Below are 24,029 nucleotides of genomic sequence, written 5' to 3' on the forward strand. Positions count from 1 at the left end.
GCGTGGGGATGCTAGATGTGCATCCTAGGGTTCTACCGTCTTTTCATACTTTTCATACTAGTTCTTGGCCACCTGGTGACAGAGCTCGAAGTAGTCTCCGAATGCTTCCCATCCACCCCATCAAGAAAGAAGACACACACCCCAGAGGGACCCATTCATGTTTTTGGTAGCTTATGTACGGTGCAGGCACTGGTTCGTGCTTATAGTATGTCGGGGACAGCTCAGACCTTGTCCCCACCCTCTGGGCCCTTAAACCTCAGTTGGAGAGAGCGGTCCGAAGGGGAAAACTACAGGTAAATTTCATGCCTGTATGGATAGAGGAAATAGCAGACCCTCCCCATGGCCGGAGGAGAAGTGCTATTGAACCTGAGACCTGAAAAATGAGATGTCTACCAGGCAGTGGAACAGTGAACAGGTAGGGGCAAGGTGGGAGAGCCTGGGAGGTGACAAGCCTGATGTGCCCAGTGTTGGGGGTGGTGGTGAGTTAGGGATCCGCTGCCTCCATTGTTTTTTTGTTTTGTGTTTATGGGAGCACTCTGGCTCCGCTGCTGGACTTGGAGAGGGCAAGCATGGACCCCGGGGGCCCAACTAGGAAGTCGAATTCCCTGGGTTAGAGCGAGGGGTGCACAGGGAGGGGCAGAGTGAATTTAAGGTGCCTTTGGAGATTGCTGGAGGACTGCAGGTGGCTGGAGTGAGGGGGATGAAGGCAGGGTGGCTCCACAAATCACTGCCCCGGGAGGCAGAGCTATTCACAAGACTGTGAACACTGCAGAAGAGGGGCTTTGGCAGGAGTGGAAAGTACACAGATGAATCCTGGATGTTTGGCCATCATCCCATCCTCTCTTCTCTAGATGGGCACTTGGTAAGTAATTATCTGGGTCTTTTTGGGGTGCTGCTGGATCCCACATTTGGAACTAAGTCTAGGATACCTTCATGAGCCCCAAGTACTCTCCTTAGACCCAGGGCTGCCTTCACAGCTTTCATCTGATAGCTGTGCCTTGCTGTGTTTTGTTCTTTCCTTGGTAATCAGCTTCTCATTAGGTGACTGATGTGTCTGGCTCTTCTCTGTGTTTGCATATGCACCCTGCTATAATTATGTCCCTAAAACATAACGTTTCATTGTTTTTTTGTTTTGTTTTTTGTATTTACTTTTCCTTTTCTGAGCTGAAAACCTGTGCAGTGTCCTGTCACATGGGCAGGCTGGTGGCTCTGCCAGACAGCAGCTTCCTAGCGCCCGCATCGCTCTCCTGTCCCCCCCCCCCCATGGTTATATAATACCGGGACCATGATTGCTGGCTATAAAATTGACTTTGAGAGCCGCTTTAATTTGTGAATTGGCAGATAGTTTCTGTTCTGGGGTAAGGAAAGGAGAAGAGGGAGAGGTGCGGGTACACCAGGCTAGGGGAAGGGGTCTTCAAGGTCAGTCCTTCAGCCATCCTTGGACACCTTGGTTGGAACTACATGTAGGGCGTGGGGTAGAAGTTGGCCCTACCTGTTTGCCACATCTCGTTACCTGGAGAGGAGAACTGTGTTTTATACTCATTTACGAGTGCTTACTGGGAGCTTGTGCAGTTTGCTGGTGGCTTACAGTTCCTGTATTTGTTTCAGTGTGGAACAGGCCTGGGGCAGCCTGAGTCTTGAGCATCCTAAGGCATGAGGGTCGGGGTCGGGGGACTTCCTCTAAGTTTCTGACTCACTGAGCGCACACCCCATGCCAGACTTCATGTGCCAGACTCCTGTTCTGTTTCTTATCTCATCCCATCCTCACGTGGGTCCTGGGTAGGATGTCCTTTCCACTCTGAAGACAGTAAGTGATGTGCCCCCCTGGCCACATGGCCAACAAGGGCCAGCTCTACGGCTCTGCCATCACCTTCTGAGGACAGGTCCCATGCACACACGTGTAGTGAGTGGCACCATGTGCGGTGCTCCCAGGAGATTTGTGGAGGGAACGCTGGCTTTTGGTTGAAGAAATCGGTAATGGCAACAAGTAGGACCTGTGGCTTAAGATAGCCCTGGAAGAAAGGAGGGCAGGCCAGGGTGCTGTAAGCAAGGGACACCGTGAGAACATTGAGAATTTGTGTCCAGAGCAGATCTTCGGGTTGGCTGACACAGAGGTAAAGGGGGAGAGTGAAAGAGTACTAAGTTGTCCAGAGCCTTGAATGTCAGCCTGAGGGTGACCTTCACTCTGGGGGGGGGGGGGAGTGGATGCGGGTGATGGTGGTGCAGAAGGCTGTTCTTTCTGGCCGATGAGTAGGTCATGGTGAGGCGAGAACTTCAGCTCCCCGAGGGAGGGAGGAGAAGCGACACCTGACAGGGCTGGCCTTCAGAAGATGCAAGGCAGCCCGGGCACCCTCCTGAGCGAGGAGAGACAGGGCAGAGGCTGATACGGCCGTTGGGAGCCCTGTGCTTCCACGTTGGTGTCAGTAAGGGACTGGCATCGAAACCTGGGATGTTGGTAAATCTAGGTTTACTTGTAGCTCTCCCACTGCCCAGCTGGATGACTTTGAGCAAGTCTCCTCCAACTTCTCTGGGTCCCCATTTCCTGTCCTCCAAATGATGCTGTTTAACACTGGTGTTTGCTGTCCACAGCTGCAGAGACCAAAGGCACAAGAAGTAGGAAGTACCCACTGCCACTCCACGCACACAGCGAGAGCTCGGGGCAGCTCCATGCGTTGCCTCTGTGCGACCTGTTTGTTTTTTCCAAATCCTTACAGGCTCATTAATTTTCAGTAGCAATCTGCAGTGCTCTTCTTTTCCCTAAGAGAGCTCCAGGCCCCTTCACCATGTGCCCCCTCCCATCCATACGAGTTCCCCTGGCACATTGGGCTTTGGTCTGGTTGCTGTAACCAGAAGTCCATATGGTCCCCTCTTGCCCAGACCACTCTGGGCATGACCTTGTTTGAGTCTTGCCTTTTCTAACCACAGACCGTCCTGTCACCATATGGAAGAGCGACCTCTCCCCTTCAGCTGTGACAACACTTTAGGCATGCTCCTGGCAAAGGGCGGGGGAGGAGGGTTCTCCCAGGAGCCCAGCCGCTCCCCAGAGCCCTTTGCTAATCACAGCAGCCGCAGCTGAACCTCAGTCTCTTTGGGGACCAGTCGAGGCAGTTGGCAGCTCTCGTTTTGTCCCCCACTTAATAAGTTGAGGAAGGGAATTAGAGTGTCTCTGTAGCCAACTGCCAATTACCAGGGCTCTTTCTAAAGATAGAAAGTTCCCCCTTCGTTCGTCTGGAGTGCCAGCCAGTGCCCGTTTACCCGCTCAGGTGCGTCCCAGCTCCCTGGGGGCCCCCAGACATGACTTCCCAAGGCCTGAGCCACCAGCTTTTAAATGGGTCTCCATCCTCCAACCCCAGTGGGATGACTTGGGGTGTAGCCCTGTGGCTTGCTGGTCACCAGAGAGCCTTCCCGATCTCAGACTCTTAGGTCTTGCCAGTAGCTCTTCCTTTGTTTTGGCATTTGTTTTTTTAAAGATTTTAGTTTTAAGTAATCCCTCCACCCACTATGAGGCTCGAGTTCACAACCCACAGAACAGGAGTCACACACTCCACTGACCGAGCCAGCCAGGCGCCCCAGCCATTCTCCTTTTGTGCATTTGGCCAGCTTTTGAATAGCAGCATTTGGGGCAGCTCGCTTGAGAAATCAGGAGGTTTAAAACAGTATTGGGCCAGCCCACCACGGTGACAACATGAGCACCGCTATAATGTGACCAAGTCTCAGAGTCTGCAAGCTTCCATGGTAACGGGGCTGCCACGTCTCCTGTGGGGGCGCTCCCTGCCCCGGCCCCGCTCCCTGATGAGCCGGAGAGGAGGCTGGCATCTATTGGCAGCAGCACACGCCATCTTGCCTTTAAGCTCGGTGCGCTCCCCTTGTCACAGGAGCCCAGGGCCCTCCGTCCAGCCAGCCTGCCAGCTGTGGCAGCAAGAGAGCGTGTGGCCACATGGTGCTGAGTGCGGCACCGATCTAGCTCTGCTGACTCGGCGGGGAGCCCGTAACCTCTCCGTGGCCTCTGTCTGCTTGCAGAGTCTCAGGTTTGCCTTGAAAATCTGTAAGGAGAGGGGACCCCCCCCACACACACTGCCAGCCCATCCCACTGGTAGGCAGGGCTCTGGTGCCATCAGCTGCCTCCTGCTTCCCCCCACCCAGCTTGTCCTGCTCCACTGTGCCAGGGAGAACACCCCTTGTAGCCCTCCCGTGTTGCTTTCCGGTTAGTCTTTGCTTTCATAGGTAGGAGCCTGCCGAGGTGCTCGTGATTCTTAGGTTCCTCATGCCAGGGGTCGGGGCTGTCCCTCCAGAGAAAGGCACACAACTGACACGCCCCGTGATACTTCATATATGCCTTCCGGGCGTTTGGAGACCCTGTGTCTCCTTGGGAGTTTGAAGGACCCCAGAAGGAGAACCCCTGCCCTGGTCCCAAGCCCCCATTAGTGGCACAGGAAGAGACGGGGTCCCCAGCAGAGAGCAGGAAGAGCCCTAGGTGGGACTGGTAACTGGGGTCCCCAGCATTAGGCTGGGTCCTTCATTTTTCTGCACTTTTACTTAAGAGTCTCTTTAGTAGGTCGCTGCACAGGGGTGAATTCTTCTGGTGGCATCTGTACTCTTCCAGCCTGGGCGACAGTCTGCCATTCAGAGTTCACGGGGCTGCCCCTTCTGGACATGCAGAAGTGGGCGAAGAGGATGTGGAGGATGGGAGGGGTGGCCTCTGAGACGAGGGTGGGCCCCCAGCTGCTCCACAGCTGTTGTTCAGTTTCTCTGGGGGGGGGTTGCCTTGCCCCTTTCCCCCACCCCCACCACTGGTTTCCGTGACCCGTGGGCTTCGGGCATGGGGTGCAGAGTCCACCCCACCTGCAGTGTCACCCGTCGGCTACGGAGTGTGGTGGGCATCATTGTGTTTTGCAGGGGGTGGGTCCTGGAAGGAGGCCATATGGGTCTTGACAATCTGGAGAAGACCACAGAGTTGGGGCCAGAGCCAAGGCTTCTGGTCTCGAGGCCACCGTTCTCATTTCCCTCCTCCTGTGGCTGAACCCAGGCTGGCTCCTGCTGACCACCACCCCTGGATTTCAGGCTTCCCTCTCCAGATTGAACAGAAGGCCTTATTTTTGTCCCCTTTGAAAGGCAGTGAGAGGAGTGGCAGACAGAGCAGGCATTGGCCCTAGAGCCTCCTGCTCCTGTAGCAGGTTAGGGAAACCCTTCGACCTGTGCCTCATTGGGAGTTGGGGGGGAGCCTGCAGGGTGTGGCCGGGTACGAAATGAGTACCAGCCTCCTCCTAGCTCTTCCCTACTCCTCCCTGCCACCTGCTGGAGCCTGGACGAGTGGCCCTGTTTTCTGAGGGGAGGGTGAGCATCTCTCTCTCCACCTGGCCTTGGTGGTGTTCAGTGGGAACTCAACTCGAGGCAGGGATTTTATAACCAGACTTTTGCGTTAAGATCCTGTCATGCTGAATGATTCCGTGAAGTTCGTAAATTAATTCTTCTATTGCCACCTGCCAGCTCCCGGTTCCTGTCAGTCCGCCAGCGTTTGACTCGTGCACTTGGCAACCTGAGAGGCTCGAGAGAAGCACAGGCTGTCCAGTCCTTTTGGGGTTAGGGGTGGGGCGAGGGCATGGCTCGTGGACGTCTGCGGTCATTCTGTTCGCTGGGGTGCAGGGACTGGGGCCCTGGGGAGAAGGCATATGGAGGGGGCCGGGGAGGTTACAGCTGGACCAGCACTTGCTGAGGCCCAAAGCAGAAAGGAGGCTGGCCTGATGCCAAGTCGTCTCATCCAGAATTTTTGTGTGGGCCGGCCAGTGACGTGGTGAGGTTCAGGGTTGGGGTATGATCGAAAGCTGCCATCACCACGTGTTAACTGCTTCCTGTATACCTCAGTGTGCCCAGGACGGAAAATGTCACTGGACGTCACACCCTGCACGGCGGACCTGGCCACCTTGTCAGCTGAGAAAGCTGAGGATCGGGGACCTCGATTAGTAACGGGGAGAGCTGGGATATCTCTGTAACCCGACGCTCTGTGGGTGACGTTCACCCCACGTTCAGGACCTGCTCCCCAAATTTCTGCCTGCCTTTGGCCTCCTCAAGGCTCAGAGCCAGTCGCAGAGGGTGTCCCTGGCCTTCCAGAGCATTGTGGCAGCTGTAGAACCCCTGTTGGGGGTGCTTTGCCCAGACTCCTATTCCCTTTTGCCTTCTGTAGACCCAAGGACGGACAGCATGGCCACCCCATCCAGCACGTCCACCCCCAGGTCTTTTAACCCTGACCCCCATGAGCCATGCTGTGGGCCGCTTGTGGCACTGTGGTCCCTAGCTTTGGCTCACTGGCCTCTGTCCCTCTGACAGATGGGAATGAACAGTAGTGCTGGGGCCGCTGAACTCCCAGGCCTGGCAGGTCATTGTTTCAGTGTGCAAAGCTGTTTTGGTGTATTAAGCAAGCGAGGAATGACTCTTTTTGAAGCTAATCCTACTTAGGAGGGGCCCGCCCTCTTTGACCCTGACCTTGCCTTGCCTCTCTGTGCCTCCACAGTGTGATATGCAGACGATGTATACTTGAGCCTTGGTTTGCCCATCTGTGAAATGGAGATCATTCCTCCGTGCTCCTTTGTTTGGGCAAAGTAAGCATTGCTCGTGAAGCCTCACGTGGTGTCCGACATGTCAAAGGTAGCCTTAACTGCAGGAATAATACCTCCACCCGGGGGTGCACAGATGACTTACTTTAAGAGTGAGTTCTTGGCTCCCCCACCCAGGAATACCACAGTTTGAGTTTATACTGTACTCTATGAGCATGCCAGCCTGATGCCTTCCTTTTCTGTTGAGGAGATGAGAGGGATAGAGAAGACAGGACTTGAGGTTTGAATCCCAGTTAAGCATTGACGAGTCATTGAACCTTTTTGCACTTTGCCGAGTGTCGAGAGTGTATGCGTCACATGTGCTTACGGTTGCTGCCTGCCTCCCCAGCAGGTGGCAGGAGCTCAGGTGCTCGTTGCCACCCTGGACCCTGGTATGGGAGCCCTCCTGACACATGCCAGTGGCCACCTGCTGGTCTGGCACAGCCTTCCTGTGGGTAGCTGTGACGCTTTTGTACACTATCATGGAAAATAGATCCTCGCAGACATCTAGGTCATATTTTAGATCTCTAGGCTTATGGGCTTTAAGAATCCATCCTTAGGTCTGAGCAGGTTGAAAGGTGCTGAGGATACCTGTGCCACCAGCTGGCTGTCCTTGAGGCATTACAGCAATGGTGTGAGGAAGGCTCCCTTTCAGAGGGCATATTGGGAGAGCTCCCCTCCCCTCCACTACCACCTCCATTGCCTTCCTCCTGCATGTCCATCCTGCAGATAAAGGACAGAAAGTTCCTGAATTAAGCCTCATCTCTAGATAAGTTGTACAGATTGGTCTGAGAACCGAAGTGACTATTAACACAGTGAACAACATGGTAGACTGTACGGATCGTAGTGCTGTGTACCAGGTGCTGGGGTAGGCAGCTTACTTAAATCCTCATAGCAGCCGCTAAAAGGTAGGGCAGCATCCCCACTTTGCTAGCAAGGAAAGGGAGGTTCAGGTATACGCGGGCCAGAAAGTGGCAGAGGCAGGATTTGAACCCAGAACCGTCCACCACAGCATGTGCTGTTGCCCCGCTAGAGCACATGGATGAAGACGCTCAGTGGAAACGCAGTCGTGGCTCCCAGAGATTATACGTCCTGCGGCTGCCAGCCCTACACAGTTGGAAGGATGGTACCATTTGAAAGTAGGAGGCGGAGTAGGAGACGGCGGACCCCAAACCATTCCCATTTAGTTTCATCTAAAAACGACATTTTAACAACAGTGAAGTAGGAGGGCCGCTCTTTAGAGAAGGATAGCCTTCTCCCCTCTGCAGATTTCCGTCTCTGTGGGCTGGGGGTTCAGGGAGGAGGTAGACCGGGGGGGGGGCATCCATCCCCCCTTCGTCCTCACTCCCCACCCACCCCCACTTTCCTTTTGCAAACTGCTGGTGGCATTCATGGGAGCACTTTGGTTCCCCCATCTCCTCGATAGGACCAGACAACTGCTTAGCTGGCAGAGGAACTTGCTAGAAGGCTGCTCACTGCCTGGGGGCTCCACCAGCCTTGCGGGCAGGTACCTAAGCCAAGCCCTCCACGAACCCTTTTCTGTGTTTATAAATGAAGGGATTTCCCAGGACAGTTAGATGCTAAAAGCAGGAGGTGTGAGGTGAGACTGACCCAAGCCCAGACCCTTTTCTGTCCCACCCGTTAGCCATGCAGCCCTTCTCTCTGAGCTGCTCTGGAACTGGGTGATGGCAGCGCCTACCTCATCGGGTTGTGGGGTGAGACAAGGCCGTAGCTGGAACACACGGGCTCTGTGCAGGGACATAGTGAGTGGGAAGCAGCTTGGAAGAGCTGAAGTTTGCCTTAATGGATTGTTCCCTACAAAGCCCTTGGAACGTTCGATGCTGGGTGAGCGATCACTGGGACAGTAATTACAGAGAAATAAGGTCGGGCGTGCTGAAGGAGCTTTGTCTGGGAGTTGAAAGAAGGGGAAGGATTTGCCAACACTTCCGGATCCCTGGTCCCTCTCCGCTCAGGACCGTGGCAAATGCCTCCTGGCCAGTGGCTGAGTGGCATTGTGGTGTGGGCTGAGCCGCTCCGTCTCTCTGGACCTGTCTCCTTGTTAAAATGGGGCAGTCAACCTCACAAAATGAGATGATCAGGAAGGCGAAAGATGGGGCGTGCTGAGGACATTGCGTGGAGGTGAATCACACACCACTTTTCATTCTGCCCAGCAGCATGGCTCGGCCTCTGCACCGGGCTCTGCAGTCAGAGGTACATGTCCCACTGGAAGGGACAAGTCAGGCCCTGCTCCATGCTGGTCACTGGGCAGGCGGGGAGTCGGGGTGTGACATCTCCTAGGATGAAGTCAGAGGGGTCCCCTCCCCCCACCCTCACCCCTGGGCTGAGCCCTTACTCCATTTACTGCTTCAGCACGTGCCTGGGAGGGTCTGCTGCTGCTCTAACCCTGAAGCAGGCGCTCTGAGCCCTTCCTGCTCATAACTGCGAAGCTTGTCTTCCCGTGCACCTGCTGCCATTGGCTCCCTGGGCCAGGTGGACCTTCTGTAATAGGAGACCGGAGAGGAACCCAAAACCAGGGTCCGCTCCCTGAAAGAGAGCACTCTTAACGTTCCTTGTCCCTGCCCCCAAGAAGGAAGCAGACCCAGACCTGTAGGCCATCCTGAGGCATCCTCCCAGGAGGGCAGGACCCGGTGCCCAAGCAGGGGGAGGGTGGAGGAGCCTGTGGGAAATGTCAGCCTGGCTTCCTGGCAAGGGACCCAGTGAGTACAGCGGTCATTATACACTGGTGTCGCGGGAGCTCTCGTGGGGAGCTGTGCTGTTGCTTTGACCTTCTGCGGGCACACTCTGTTCTCCTAGTTAATTATGTGAAAAGGGACTTCCAGCTTCTGCATCTCTCGGCCTCCTTGGCTGCTGCTTTTCTGCTGCCATGGGCCACCTTCCTGCTGACGGGCGTCCCCTTGAACGGGGTGTCCTCAGCTTGGGTCCTGCCAAGGAAGGGAGGAAAGCAGTGTTGGAAAGGTCATAACTCGTCCCAGAGATAATCTTAGCAGATCACACATTAGCCTCCAGTTTCCTGGGCTTTTCTTGTCCTATTTCACAAGGACGTGGAGTACCTTGGATGGTGAGGTTCCACGCAAGCCCTCCCTCCCCCTGGCTGCTGGGTGTTCTGCTTTGTCTTGACAGCACAGGGAGAAGGTCATGGGCGTGCGGAGCAAAGCCAGTTGGCTTCTAGGTCATCCCAGGATGTGCTTCTGGTGACTTCATTTTACCAAATCAGAAACCAGGATACAAGAACCACCAATGACTTTTTTGTTGTTGAAGGAGGGGACTTCACGGCAGGGAAACAGAAGCAACAGAGGGAAAATTGAGGCTGAGAAAGCCAGTATTTTCTTGCAGATCAGATACTTTTACAGCACCTTTATGATTCACCCCCACTCCACTCCCCATACCCAGACTGGGTGCCCCCTCCCTCACCTTGCACTGGAGCAGGGAACTGCATAGTCTAATGTCACCTGACAGCTGTGGAAAATTCTCTGTTATCTATCCACTGTGTGTGGAGGAGCCCAGAAAAGAACCTGAGTCTGGTCTCTTGGACTGCTTCTCCAGGGACCTTTCTTTGGGGTTACGAGCTTTTCTTGTCCCTTCAAGTATGCCCATTTTCCCGCTCTAAAGCATGAAAACGTGATGTGTTCTCAGTATTAAGCCGGCGAAGGAGAAAATACACCCACAGCAAGTACAACATTTTGATGTATTTCTTGACAGATTTTCCTGTATGTGGAGGTTTTTGTTCACTAAGGGTTCTGCTTCTACTGTATGCCGCAGGACATTGTAGCCTGCGTATTTCTCTTTGATCCCACGAAGCGCTTCTGCTGTAACCTGCCTTCTCATTGCCTCTCTAATACTCCACAGAGTAGATGGATCATCTGCTTAAATCTTTTCTTTTTGGGTTTGTGGGTTGTTGCCTCATAATGTAGATCATAGCTTCAGCAAGCATCTTTCTTTGTAAAGTCCTCTCCATTTGTCAGTCTAGGTTTCTGGAAGAAGTTTAGGGTGTAGAGGTCTGCACACACCCGAGACTCTGATTGCTCTCTGAAAGGCACTGGTCCACATCCCTGGCAGGGTGTGCATCCCTTCCATGCCCCCTCCCCCAGCTAGCAGCAATTAGGGTGGTCCCGTGGGTGGGGACAAGGACAGGGTGGGTTCATGGAGTCAGTCAGTTCCTGCTGGGGGCCAGGTACTTCACAGTCTTGACTCCAGTCAGACCTTGTAGGAGAGCCGACCATTTCCCACAGACGGAGACAGGCTATCTCCAGTTGCTAGACCCCACTGCCTCCCGTGAGGACCAGACGGGCATCTCCTGGGGACCTGAGCACGGTGGGTCCAGGTGATCACACTGCGCAGGGGACAAGTGACAGTGGGTGGGGAGGGCCCGGCTCCTCGGGCTGCACGGAGCTTACACAGGAATGAAGCCAGTGTGGGAGGCGAGGGCAAATATGGAGGGATTTCAAGCGCGCTATGAAAGACTCAAGTGATGCTGTCATCTGTCAGGGTGAGAGCAAGCACACTGGAACCCCAGGGTGAGTCCCTGTGCCTTGCAGAGCCCTGCTCAGCCCTGATCAGGCGACTCTGACTGGGACAGCGGGCTGGCAACAGGTGCCGGCCCAAGACTGTTCGCTGTAGGCTCTTGTGTTCTAGGCGTCCACTAAAAAGGGTCCCTGAAAGGCTGATGGCAGGGCCTATTCCTGAAGCCTAGTTCACGGCAGTTCCTAAACAGTAGTTAATCATGGAAGGGGCAGGCGCTGTCTCAGGTTACATGTCTTAGTTCATATGGTCCTCATAATAACGTGATTTGGTGCAGGTGACAAGACTAAAGAGGGCTTAAATTTGCCTGTGGTCAAGTGGCAGAACCTCATTCTTAACCCTAGCCCTGAATCACCCCAGTTCCAGCTATGGGATTCTGGTCCCTCTTCAGACCTGAGAGCTTTGGCTAGCTGGTACAGGTTCTCAGGGGGCTGAGCCTTAGTTGTCTGTGAAATAGGATAAACCCGAGAGCATGCGCACGAAGCTTCGGTACAGCACAGTTAGAGAGGACAAAGAGGGACTTGGGCCAAGGTCTGGAGGGACCCAGTGGCTAGGGTCCTGTGGCATCTTGTCCTGATAGCACAGGGATGGAGGTCACGGTGGGATTGGCAACGGTAGCCGGCAAGCCTGGGTTCCCAGCCAGGGTCTTCTGCTCCGTCAGTGCAATATTAGTCATGTGCCTTATTAACCCATACCTCAGTTTCCCTTTGTGACAAAGGAGGATAATGTGTATGGACGACAGGATGCTTGTAGCAAAGCTGGATCCAGTCCCTGTAATATTTAGAAACCTCTCGGGGTTTGGTGCTGGCACCAAAGGGAGATGTCCGGAGCCGGGAGGTGCTCCGAGCCCTCCGGCCCCATGTCCGCTCATCCCCGGCCTTCTGTCTTCTGTCTTCCAGGTTGATCCTCGGGACAGTGTCATCATGTCTCCCACAGAGGACGGCCGAGGGTGCAGGTGGTGGCTTGGTCAGTTGGTGATCTCCCGACAGCTGGATCTCCGGCAATGTGAAGCTTTTATTTGGGTTTTCCCCTCTCCTTTTAGTTCTGCTTAATTTTTTAAAATCTTATTTTATTTTTGTCTTTTTTTTCCCCTTTTTTAATTTAAATGATTAAGACTTCAGAAGAGCAGGAAACTATGCTGTGGAGAAACAACATGGACAAAAGCATATGTATAAATGTCATTTTTAATTTTTGTAAGGGGTTAGGGAGCTATTTTGTTTTGTTCCTTTACCTTTATTTTCCCCCTGTCGTCTTTGTTTTTACCCATCCTTCCGTTCTGCTTAGAACACCTCACTTCCCCAGAGAAGGCCTGCCTCTCCGTGGAGAGCCGGGGTGGGTCCCGGCCCCGGGGGGTAGGGACACAAAGACAGAAGGCAGCCTGTGGGCCACCTCCCCCCACCACAGACACGGGCACTGCCGGACTCTGGTGGGCTGCTCCTGGCCCACCCTCGGGCCTTAGAAATGGTCAAAGGCGAAGAACCACCTGGAAGAGGAAGACAGGGTTTGGCCAGGAGGACTCAAGAAAGAAAGTCTAAACTGCGGGTTTGTTCTCTTTCAGCTGCTGGAAGCCCTGGGCCACGCCAGGACTCCAGTGGTGGGAGTCCATTCCCTCTTCTGCCCTTTATAACTGGGAGTGCTGGGGGGGATAAAGGTGACTATCCCCCCACTTCCCAGCAGCAGAGCGCCAGCCCAGCCCAGCTCTACAAGCCTACCTTTCTGTTAGTGGTTCCCCTCCCAAAGGAAGACCCCCAGGAAAAAAAACAAACTGTTGTGCCAAACCTCTGCCTGGGACACGGCTGGGTCTTCGGAGGGCATCTGTCACTCCTGTGAGGTCAGCGTCCATCACCTCCTGCCTCCTGGATCGTCTCCTTCCCACGTGTGCCCGCCACGCATCCCGGTTGTCACAGAGACTGCCTAAGTCCCTGAGATCCGATTGTGACCTGGCCATAAGAACAGGGTGTGCTGAACTGGCTGCCACTGTCCTCTCCCTGCAGTGAAGCGTGTGCCCTGCATGCGGGCCCGTAGTGTCCCAGCCGGCAACAACAAGCGCCACCTCCGTCACCCCCAGGGACTCGCTGTGAGATGCCCTCCCTCAGTGCACACGTCTGGTGGGACGAGATTGGACCCACCAAGAGCAGGGAGGGGAGGACGGGGTGGACACCACCACCACTGCTGCCATCGCCACTCCCCCCACCCCCGCAGCTGTCAGGTGCCCATGCGTGGCCTGCCACCCTCAAGCTTCCCCAGTGTGACCCTGTTGACCTCAGCACCAATGTCTGTGCGGTCATCCCATGCTCTGCAGCAGGCACATGCCGCTCCCTCGTCTCAGGCTTCTGAACCTGAGGGTTTGCCCCACTCCACCCCACCTCCAACATCGCAGAGGCAGGTGGCTGGCCCCGTGTCGTCCCTCTCACCCGCAAGCTCCTGGGGCTCCTCCAGAGGCTTTACCCCCATGACGACCAACCAGAACAGGGTCTTGGGGAAGGGGAAAGGAAATTCTTTTAGGTTTGTTTTTCATTTTCTCTAAACCAGCATAGGATCGATAGGGGAATTGGTCAGAGGGCATTCAGGTTAGTGTGTGATCAAGGAGAGGGCTTCCTGCACCCCCGCCCTGCAGCGCCCGAGCAGCAGTCCTTTGGCCCTGGGCATTTGGGAGAGACCAGTGCGACACCGGCCTAAACTTGCGAACTCACCACACGTTTGCTGGCATTCTCTCGCCTCTTCTTAGACCCCTCACATCCCGAGGCTGCTGCTTCCTCCTGGGCAGACCGTTGGCTGCGGTGAGCAGGGGTGCAGGTGGGAGGCATGCCCTTCCTTGTGAAATCCTTCGTGCCTCTCCATCCCTTGTCTCTCCGGCTTCTCAGGCCACTAGAGTGCGTCCTGAGCCGCCCCCCTTCCCTTGGGGGCAGCAGATGGGAAAAACAGTCCCCCAGTCCCCTCACCACCACCCCCACCATGTTCCCTAGCTGCAGCCCCTGTCCTCAAGTTCCTTGTGAAGGCTCGGGCCTTGCAAGGTGTTCCCTTGGCTTTAACTTTGCCTCTGCCTTCCCTGGGTCTCTAACCTCCATCTGATCAGGTTTTGGAGCTTTGGAGCTGCAACCATCCCCCTTTGTTTTTTTCTTGGCATCAGTGTAGCCCCCAAGGGTCACAGGATGTCTCTGCCTTTTGGGCAAGACAGGCAGCCTGGGAAGGCTAGCCTGTATCGTGCAGGACCCGGCCGACCCTTGCTTGGTGGCAGGGTTTCCTTCCCTGGCTCACAATGGCCAGCTCATTAGCCCCAAGCGCCTGTCTCTCCCTCTTGCCCCCTCCACCCCCCACTTTGTCCACCTCGGGTGCCCAACCAGCCAGGACGTCAGCCCAAGGTGAACGCCAGCTCAGCCCCCAGCCAGTGGACTAGTCTTGGTTGGACCTGGGTAGCTCCCATGTGCTTCCCAGCCACCTTCCCCCTATTCCTGCTGTGGGTCAGCCTCCTGCCTCTTCATCCTCTGCACCCAGGGCCCAGCGGCAGCTCCATACTGCCTCATCTCGGTGCCACCATGTTCGTAAGGCCTGTGCAAGTTCTAGGAGTCTCCAAACCTTGAAATAGCAGTCATTTTCTTGTCCTTGGATCTGTGAAACGGTTAGCCCATAGCGGGGAGGTTCTGGGCCTGAGACTGGTGGGTCTGGAGCTCAGCCTCCCCCCGCAAGAGGACTCAGCAAGACAGATCCTAGTGCCTTATTCCCATGCCCTCCTTTGACCAGACCTGCTAGCTCAGCTAGAAGTCCATGACCTCTCCTCCCCGTCTATGTCCGTCTGTCGCTTAACCTCTCACTCCCACCCACAGAGCGCCTCGAGGGAAGTGTCCCCCCTGCCCCATCCTTCCCCGAGGGCTGCAGCCAGGCCCAGGGCTCCTGCCACCACCGAGACACTAAGAGCAGTTTTAAGCGGAGGACAGAACAACCACTTTCCACCAGCTTGCCGCTCTCTGCCTCTCACTACCCAGCAGGCCCCCTGCCTCTTACCTCTATAGCCAGGAGGATGCCACCATCTTTCCATTCAAGGCTGGCTCCATCTGACTCCTTTCTGGGCACCAGGGATGAAGGGCGCAGGCCTTTGCCCCCGATGGCTGCCTTTCTGAGGGCGTGTATTTAATGTTTACTTGAGAAATACCCTGTTTACAGCTGGAGGAGAAACGTGCCCAACACTGGTGGAGGTCAGGCTCCTGGCGGGGCCTGGCCTCCTCTCTGGCACTGCCAGTGGAGGTCCCAGAGCGAATGAAGGTAGAGCCTGCAGGGGCACTTGCCCCGCACCCCCTCTGCCCCGACCCTGCGGTGCTAAGACCACTCCCCACCACCATCCTCGCAGCCTTCCTGCCCCTGGACATTCCCCGCCTCTACCATTCCCTCCCTCCAAGGTTCTCTGCTCCTTGACATATCAGCTGTCTCCTAGAAAACCAGTGTTTGGAGCAATAAGATAATTTTTGCTTGAGTCTTTTTTTCTGAGCAAAGGTAAAGACCTGGCCATTGTAGGAATGTTCTTTCTTTGCCATTGCAGTTTACCTTTTAGAAGACAGAGCTTAACAGGATGGATGTCTGGGTTTCAGCCTCAGAGTATCTTGGAAACTTGGAACAGAGGAGTTGGGCCTCCATCCCCTAAGAAGGGGTCCCCCCCTAACTCTCTGCCCTCCCCTTGCTCCATGCTGCCTGGGCTCTTGGCCCTGCCCACCCTGGGCACCTGCCACCTCCGATCCTCTTTGTGCCCCCCCACCCCATACTCACCCATCTGGGGGCACCGGTGGCTCCTGGGGTATTGCTTCCCCCTGACTCCCTCCCTCTCCCTCAGCCCTCGTGGTGGCCCCCAGATCACAGTGCTCCTGGAGTCACCTGGGAACTGTCAGCCTGATCTCCTGAGGCTGAGGCCCGGAGATGGCACCTTGACTGTCCTCCCACACTGGGCAGAGGTACAGCCTCCTGGACACCAGATCCGTCTCTGATCCTGCCTGCCGGGCTTGGAGCACAGGGACTCCCATCTGGAGAGATGTCCTCAGAGGGGAAGCGAGGAGGTGGGACAGGACCGTTGGCAAATAATGTAAGCTCCCCCAGCCACCATCGAGAGGAGAATCCACTCCCGTTGGTTGCCTGAAGGCCCCACATCTCCTAGGAGGGAGTTTGTTCAGGAACATTTTGAAGAACTCTTCTGTGCCCCTGAGCACGTCTTTTTTTAGAGCAGGGGAGTACGGGGCCCCAACTGAACAGGCATGGGGGGGCCAACTTGGGTTTGAGGGAGGCACAGGGTAACCCAGGCACAAAGTTAGCTTCAAATACTAGTTAATAAATCTATTTTTCTTTATTTTCTTTTTTTGCACAGAAGCTGGTAATCTAGGACCTACGTGTGAACAACTTTATATGAATATTTTTTGTACTTGGTTTACTTGGGTTGGTATGATACATTATATTTAAGTTCCTTGAACACTGTGGATCCCCCTAATGTGTATGAATGAGGCTTTGTAAATTATGGGACGTTTGTGTGAATAAAGTTATTTGATGGGGTCAGAGAAGCCATACGTGATTTGAAAACGAGTGCTTCGTGGTTTTGTTGGCCCCTATTTGGGGCAGGGTGAAGCCGCAGCTCCCAGGGCCTGGTGGGTGAGCAGCCGGGAAAGAAGGACCTTCCCACCCCACCCCGGGAGTAGGCCCTCTGGAGGAAACTGCCCATGGGGCACGGGAGTCAACACCGAGCCTGGGTGGCCCGTAATGGGTTCCAGGACTGCAGGAGACCACTCAGAGGCCCTTCCAGGTCCAGCACTGCTTTGTTTCTGCAAGTTCTGCCCTGAGAAGTTCTAACAGATAAGAGGGGTCTCTGAACCACACTGGCAAGGGAAGGGGACAGGGACATTCTTGACAAAGGTCAGGGTGGGTGGGGGTGGGGGGAGCTCTGAGAGGAGCAGGACAGAACAGCTCTCGGAGCTGAAGGGGTAACAACCCTGTCCAGAGAGCACCAGGAAGAACGGGAACTTCTGCCACTTGCCGCCGGGGACTGGGGACTTGGTCTCACCTCGTGTCCCTTTTCTCCAGCAAAATGGTAGCGGCAGTAGCTCACTCCAGAGCAGTTGAGGCTAAATAGGAAGCTTGTGTTGAGCCCAGCACTTAGTAGGCTTTCAACAAGTGCTCCTGTAATTCCATTTCCCTGGAGGGCCAGGTTTGGGATGTTCCCGGAGTCTGCTGGCACGGACTCCCGGCCCTGTGCAGCCTCAGGAAAGCTGCTTGCTCTGGTCGGGCAGCATTTTACCGGGGACCCACCACTCAGGCTTCTCGGGAATCAGACCTTGCAGACCCAGGAATCCTAAAGCTGCTGGATCCAGGCCCAGTCAGACCTCTGGAATGTGTGCCGGAGGAACAGATAAGTCCGCCTTCCGGCCTGGTCTGACAGCGCACCGCATTCCAGTCCCTGGCTTTGGTGTCTGGGGTCGGAGCTCCTTGCAGAAAAGGATCCTGATGTGCTTAGCCTGGGGCTTGGGGAAGGACGACCCACAAGTTCACTTTAATAACTTGGCAGAGATCATTCACCCTTTTGGAGTGTGCGAGTCAGTAGTTTTTCATACGTTCAGAGCTGTGCAGCCGCTGCACCATCCAGTTCCAGAACATTCTTACCACCTCTGAAAAGAAATCACACCCGTTAGCAATCACTTATCCCCTCCCCAACGCGCACTCGCAGCCCAAGGCCGTGGCTAATCTACCTTTTGTCATGGATCTGCCTACTCTGGACATTCCATGTGAATGGAATCACTCTGTGCCCTTTGGCGTCCGGCTCCTGTCAGCACGGTGTTCTCAGGCCCCGTCCATGTCCTCGCATGTGTCCGCTCTCTGTCCCTGCAGGTTGTTGAATCGTAATCCATTGTGTGGAAACACCGCGTCCCCTGTATCCATTCACGGTCCGTGGACACGGTTTCTGTGTGGGGCCCTTAGAAGGAACATGGTTGTGGTTTTTGCACAGACCACGGTTTCTGACCCCCTGGGCACAGATCTCGCAGAATTGTGGGGTCCTGCGGTAACTATACAGTAGTTGAGGAACCCCCAGACTGTTTTCCAAAGACGCGGCACCATTTTACTTTCCCACCCACGAGGTGCAAAGGTTCTCCTTCTTCTGCATCCTTGAGGACACTTGCTACTGTCTTTTTTTATTGTCATCCGGCGGCAGGGGGGATTTTGGGGGGCTTACAGACGTGGACACCATTGCACTACTTACTAATGGCCGATGAGGGTAGAATAGCAAATAGGTACTTGAGACCCAGACGTAGTCACGGGCGCAGCCTGGAACCGGTACCTCGCAGAGTCCTAAAAATGCAGACTGACTCTGCTACCTACTTGACCTTGAGGCAGATCACCTCTCTGACTTCATTTCCTCATCTGTAAAGTAGGAAATACCCACTTCATAGGGTGGTTGGCAAGACTGAAGGTGTGTCGTGCGGAGGACATGGTGGGCACTCCTCAGGGCATTTCCTTGTCCCTGTGTCCTAGGCACCCAGGCTAACTAGGGCGTGGCTCAGAAATGAGGCTCTGTGAGCTCCCAGTGTGTTGGGTTCAGTGTGGGTGATGAGGAACAGGTCACTGCAACGTGGGGTCTACCGAGGGCCACACCACGCTGAGCAGAGGTGTGTCACCCTGGCCCTGGGAGGGAGGGATCTAGGCGTCCGGAGCTGGCCAGCATCCACTCAGGTGGAAGAAGGTACATTCAGGCCCTTGCTGACCTTCCCCTCCTGACCAGCTCCCGCAGGACCCCTGGCTCTGCCGGCGGGGAACTCCAGGTTTAGGGGATGGAGAACTATGAGAGGACAGGTAGGGCAGAGTTGTGGGCTGGGCGGTGCAGGAAGGAAGCTCCAGGGGCTATGGAGTAAGGAGGTGGAGACCTGAGGGGGAGGCCTGAGACCTGAGGCCACGCTCGTCCATCCGGTCTGCCTGACCTGGGCCCTGGGCCCTCTCCCGCCCTGCTGGGGCCCCTGAGCCTGCAGCGCCTGGACAAACATCCCGCAGCAGACACAGCACCCCGTCGTCTTCACTGGCCACTGGGAGCGTCGCAGTGCCTCCCTGGTTTCTTGGAAGTGTTTGCCTCACCATGTCCCACCCTGAGGAGCCCAAGGAGGGTGGGTAGCATTTGTGACCTAGCCCTCAATCCAGTCTCCTCACCGCAGAGCAGGCCAAGGTGCGAGACCCTCAGGAGATCTCCATTGCACGGAGACCATTTCCCAGACCCTCCCCTTGGCCTGTAGAAAGTGCTTCTCTACCTTACCCCTCTCCAGGTGCGTACTCCCCAGACCCGGTTGCTTGCCAGCGCCCCCAGGTCTACCAGCTGGTGCCCTGGCCTTATTGTGGTCCTTTATTCATTCATTCATCCATCCATCCATCCATCCATCCATCCATTCATTCATTCGTTTGTTTTTTTGAGAGAGGGAGGAAGGGAAGGGCAGAGGGAGAAGGAGAGAATCTCAAAGAGAATCCCCGCAGGCGGGAGCCCGACACAGCTCGATCCCACGACCCCAAAATCATGCATGACCTGAGCCAAAATCCAGAGTCCGACGCTTCCAACTGAGCCCCCCCCCAGGCACACCTATTGCTGTCTCTGAAGCACACACGGGACATTCCCATCTCGGGGCCTTTGCTCTCACTGTTCCGTCTGCCCCAAGCACATGACTACTTGCTTCATCTAGGTCTCCGCTCACACACCTGAGAGATCTCCCCTTAAAGAAACCTCAGCACCATCGCTATCTCTGTAACATGCTTTATTTTCCTCTTTAGCACAATCACCAGCAGGAAGTTTTCTGTGTAACACATGTATGTATGTATAATGCATATACACACGTGTGTATATACGCAAAGAACCTCTCCTATCCTTAAACAGTACCTGACATGGCCCAAAGTAGACATTCAAGATACGTTTAGTAAGTAGATGGATGAGAGCAGGTGACATCAGTAGGAACACAGCCCCAGTGAAAGGAACTTGTTCAGGAGCCCACGGCGGCGTGGGGGGTGGGGTGGGGTGGGAAGCATCAGTGAGTGGGGCCTGTGGTGGACAGCATGGGTCCTACCTGATCAGTCTGGTTCAGGGACATGTCCCTGTGTCATGGGTCAGATCCACAGAGACAACGTGGGTGATAAGGCAAGAAGCTGGTCCAGAATCTCTACTTCATCTCCATCTGGTCTCTTGGCCACAGCTCTAGGTGTGTGGGAGGGAAGGGCAGGGTAGGGAGACGGAGATCACTCCCCATCTGACATATGTTTGTGAACCTACAAAAATCTGATTGGAACAAGAGCGAAGAAACCTAGGTCCAGATCCAGCACCGCCTGCGGCCAGCTATGCGGGGTGTGGCAAAATCTCTCCTCTCTGGGCTTCCCGGTATCGTGGATTCTGGAATGGGGCAGGAGGGTTTGGATGACTGCTTTACCACATACTTCAGCATGGTAGCCTCCAGGCCCGTCTTCGGACAATACTGGTGCCCACTTCATAGATTTTTCTGAAAATTCATGAGGTGATGCATGTACCAATCATAGCACGGAGTCCGATATGAAGTTAATTGTCCATAAATGGGAGGTAGTGATAGTATTTTTTTTAAGGATTTTATTTATTTATTTGTCAGAGAGAGAGAGAGCACGCACGCATAAGCAGGGGAACAACAGGCAGAGGGAGAAGCAGGCTCCCGCTAAGCAAGGAGCCCGATGTGAGACTCGATCCCAGGACCCTGGAATCAGGACCTGAACCGAAGGCAGTCACTTAATGCCCGAGCCACCCAGGCATCCCCTAGTGATAATTTTTTAAAGGGAAAAAATCCTCCTTTAAGATGTTTCTCCAGAAAAAGTGCTTGGACAGTTGCAGAATGTCGTGTGTCTCATTCCTGCCCACCACGTTCCAGTGCACACACTAAAAGCCCTGAGAAGGCCTGTAGGAGCCCAGTTTCTCCAGCTTCCGGGATCACTGACGCTTCCACACGGGACACCTAACAACTGAAAGTGGGGTTCTGGGGGATCGCTTTGGGGCCCACTTCAGCAGAAGCTAACCAAGACCATCTTTGCTGCTCTCAGATCCTAGCCACCCCATCCTGCCTCACATGGGGCCGGAATGACTTCCCTCTTGCAAAAGCCTGCAGCCATTGCCTCTGCTTGGTCTACCGGTTCCTTGAGGGCAGATCAGACTATGAGGAATTTAATAACCGCGGTCTGGATCCCCTGCCAGAATGCTGGAGGGCCCTGGGCCAGCCTCGAATGTGGTGAGAACACAGGCCAGGCCACTGCCAAAACCCTCAGGCTCCCAGTGCCCGTGTAGCTGAGCCCAGCCACTCCGCAGCGAGCCCTGACCCAGCACACCAAGCACTTAGCCTTCTGCTGTGGGGCACTCGCCCTTCCGTGGGTACACATGCGGGCCCTGCTGGGAGACCACCAGGGCTCAAGTTGCTCTATCTCGTTAGGACTCAGTTTCCTCAGATGAAAAATGGGCCTCAGAACTACACCCGGGCCTGTGAGGGTTAGGATTATGGCTGCCTGATCAGGAGACCCAGACAGCAGCAGCCAAAGCAAGAGAGAAGCTGGAGCTCTTGCCCATAAAAGAGATACGAGGGGGCACCTGGGGTGCTCAGTCCATTAAGCGGCTGCCTTCTGCTTGGGTGACGGTCCCAGGGTCCTGGGATCATGCCCCACGTCAAGCAGGGGAATTTGGCTTCTCCCTTCCCTTCTGCCTCTCACCTCCGCTCATGCTCTCTCTCAAATAAATAAAATCTTTAAAAAAAAAAAAAAAGAGGAAGCGTGAGACTATCAATCAAGGGCCATCCAGGGGTTCATACATGGGGAGATCACTAGAGATCCCATCTCCTGTCTTCCTGTTGTGAGCTTTTCAGCAAGTGGCTCAAGTTCAAGGTCCCTTCCCAGTCCAGGACAGCTGATGGAGCTTGAGGCATGTTCCACCCATCCCTGACAACATCAAAAAGAGAGGGAGGGAGGCAGAGAGCAGGCCCCCTCCTTCCATGGAAGCTTCCCTGAAGTCCCCCCCATCCAACCCGACACTTATATCGCGTGGGCTAGAGCTTAGTATGGCCATGTGTGGTGCCAAGGAGGCTGAGAAGCAACAGGGAAAGGTGGGCAGCGGCCCTGTTATTAAGGTTGACGGAGTCTGGGTGTCAGGTGGGCTAGTAGCCATCTGTGCCGGGAACATGCCTCTAGCTCCCTCCAGTAAAAGCTAGGTATTATCATCATTAATCATAGTCCTGCAGGCCTGGGTTCAAAAGAAACAAAATAACTAAATTAGCCGGAGGACCTCCTAGGGGGCTTGCTCAGAGCTGAGATAACAGTCACAGTGCACCCAGCAGAAGATTGTCGACTTGGGTTCATTGTCTGCTGGTATGTCATCTCTTCAGTTACAGTGCACAGAGCACCCCTTTCTCGGGCTGGGGGTACAGAGGAAATGGCCGAAGAGGCAGTGTGTCTCGTGGTGATTAAGAGTGGAGTCTGAAATACAGCGCCTGGTTAAAGCCCCAGTTCTGCCACTTCCTGTGTGATCCTGGGCAGCTTACTTAACCTCTCTGGGCTTTGTTGTCTTGGTCTCTAAGATGGAGAAGGTGATAAACACTATCACAGGATTATTCTGCAGGTCAAAGGAATTAATACAAACAGAGTGCTTTGAGTACTGAAGAAGAAATCCCTCTGATCTCTCCAGTAGACCCACGAGCTTCTCAATACCTTACCCTCCCTACCCCACTTTCTTCCTGCCCACTCTGGTTGTTCACTGAGCATGTTCTCCACTGCTCACTGGAGGTTCCAAGATGAAATACACCCTTGCCCTGAGTGAATTCCTTCATCATAGGGCTGTTTCCTGAGCCCCTACTGTGTGCCATCTCCGTGTCGCAAGCTGACAGTCCTGAAGGAAACTAGGCAGAGGTGTGGAGTCTGGGGCGGGACACACAGAGGACCCTGGATCAGACATGGATTGGCAGGGCTAGGAGACTTGGGGTCTGGGCCCAGCTCTGTTGGTGGCATGCGGCCTGGAGACATCTGTGTCCCGTGATTCTGGACGGGCAGCCCGGCCAGGCCTGTGGACAGGGCCCAGGAGAGGAGGCCACCAATTCCAACACAGGAAAGTGGTCCTTTATTTTTCTGGGTCATCGGATGGGCAGTAAACTGAGAACAAAAGGTGATTAGCGGTGACTGGCCGCAGACCTGAGCCAGTTGCCCTCACCCCGGAGCACAGCCAGTTCTCTGCTGTCAGGGCCCCAAGCTCGCTTCCCCAGAGAGTTCCCTTGACCTCTTCCCCATCCCTGCCTATTCTTGAAACCTCCTACCCCTCTCCTGCCAGCTTCAGAGAGCAGTGGAAATCCGGGCTTCTGCCCACCTGTGTCAATTACTAATTCATTGCCCCTCAGTTCCAAAGAAATGCTCCTTCAATAGATATTCTACGGTGAGTAACAGAATTCCTTTAGGCCTTCCTCCTGTAAAGTGAGCACAATTTTAAGACCTCAGTAGAGGACTCTGGAGGGACATTGCAAAAGGAAAAGGCTTCCTGCAATTTCCAGCTTAGGATGTGGGGTAGGTGGGGGTGAGGGGGGATGTCCTACAGTGGATTCTTATCCCTGCCAAGGGTCCAGAATGGGATCCACCTGTGACCTTGCAGCTTCGGCCCTTTCTACAGCCCTCCTGAAACCAAAGCCCCTCCATGGCCTGTGTACAGTTGTCTGTGGCCTGGGGGTCTCGCAGATGCACCACTGCTCTCTCCCCAAGTCCATGTGCAGCCCAGGTAGTCTGAAGCCACCTGCCCGCTGGCACCCAGTCTCCTGATGCCCATGATGATTGGCTGAAAGCCTGCTGCCCCCCAATTGTACTCTCTGGAGGGTGGCCTGTTGCTTCCCCTAGAAATTCCGGGCCAGGTCCAGCCTGGCTAAGCCT

The 24,029-nt window shown here is 54.9% G+C and overlaps 1 protein-coding gene across 1 annotated transcript in view; it reads left to right on the plus strand.

The window, feature by feature from the left end:
- Nucleotides 1-16,685, plus strand: part of STK35 (serine/threonine kinase 35) — a 42,266-nt gene extending 25,581 nt beyond the window's left edge. Inside the window, exon 4 of the mRNA XM_044263329.1 lies at nucleotides 12,029-16,685. The gene's annotated coding sequence lies outside the window, so the exon portion shown is untranslated. The remainder of the gene's footprint in view (nucleotides 1-12,028) is intronic.
- Nucleotides 16,686-24,029: the final 7,344 nt, after the last annotated feature.

This window comes from Neovison vison, chromosome 8 (genome assembly GCF_020171115.1).
Source record: "Neovison vison isolate M4711 chromosome 8, ASM_NN_V1, whole genome shotgun sequence".
In the NCBI taxonomy this organism is placed as follows: Eukaryota; Metazoa; Chordata; class Mammalia; order Carnivora; family Mustelidae; genus Neogale; species Neogale vison.